Source organism: Lucilia cuprina, chromosome 4 (genome assembly GCF_022045245.1).
Source record: "Lucilia cuprina isolate Lc7/37 chromosome 4, ASM2204524v1, whole genome shotgun sequence".
Lineage (NCBI taxonomy): Eukaryota > Metazoa > Arthropoda > Insecta > Diptera > Calliphoridae > Lucilia > Lucilia cuprina.
The window spans coordinates 76166998-76167232 of record NC_060952.1 but is presented as its reverse complement, the minus strand read 5'-3'; the positions used below and the strand labels follow the sequence as shown (position 1 = coordinate 76167232).

At 26.0% G+C, this 235-nt stretch overlaps 1 protein-coding gene across 1 annotated transcript in view; it reads left to right on the top strand.

Moving 5' to 3' along the window:
- Positions 1-235, top strand: part of LOC111684871 (E3 SUMO-protein ligase RanBP2) — a 54357-nt gene that overhangs the window by 43298 nt on the left and 10824 nt on the right. The gene's annotated exons all lie outside the window — the stretch shown is intronic.

Here is a 235-nt window from a genome sequence, read left to right as displayed (position 1 = left end):
GTTAGTTTGTTAGTTTGTTAGTTTGTTAGTTTGTTAGTTTGTTAGTTTGTTAGTTTGTTAGTTTGTTAGTTTGTTAGTTTGTTAGTTTGTTAGTTAGTTAGTTTGTTACTTGTTAGTTTGTTAGTCGGTTAGTTAGTTAGTTAGTTAGTTAGTTAGTTAGTTAGTTAGTTAGTTAGTTAGTTAGTTAGTTTGTTAGTTTGTTAGTTTGTTAGTTTGTTAGTTTGTTAGTTTGTTA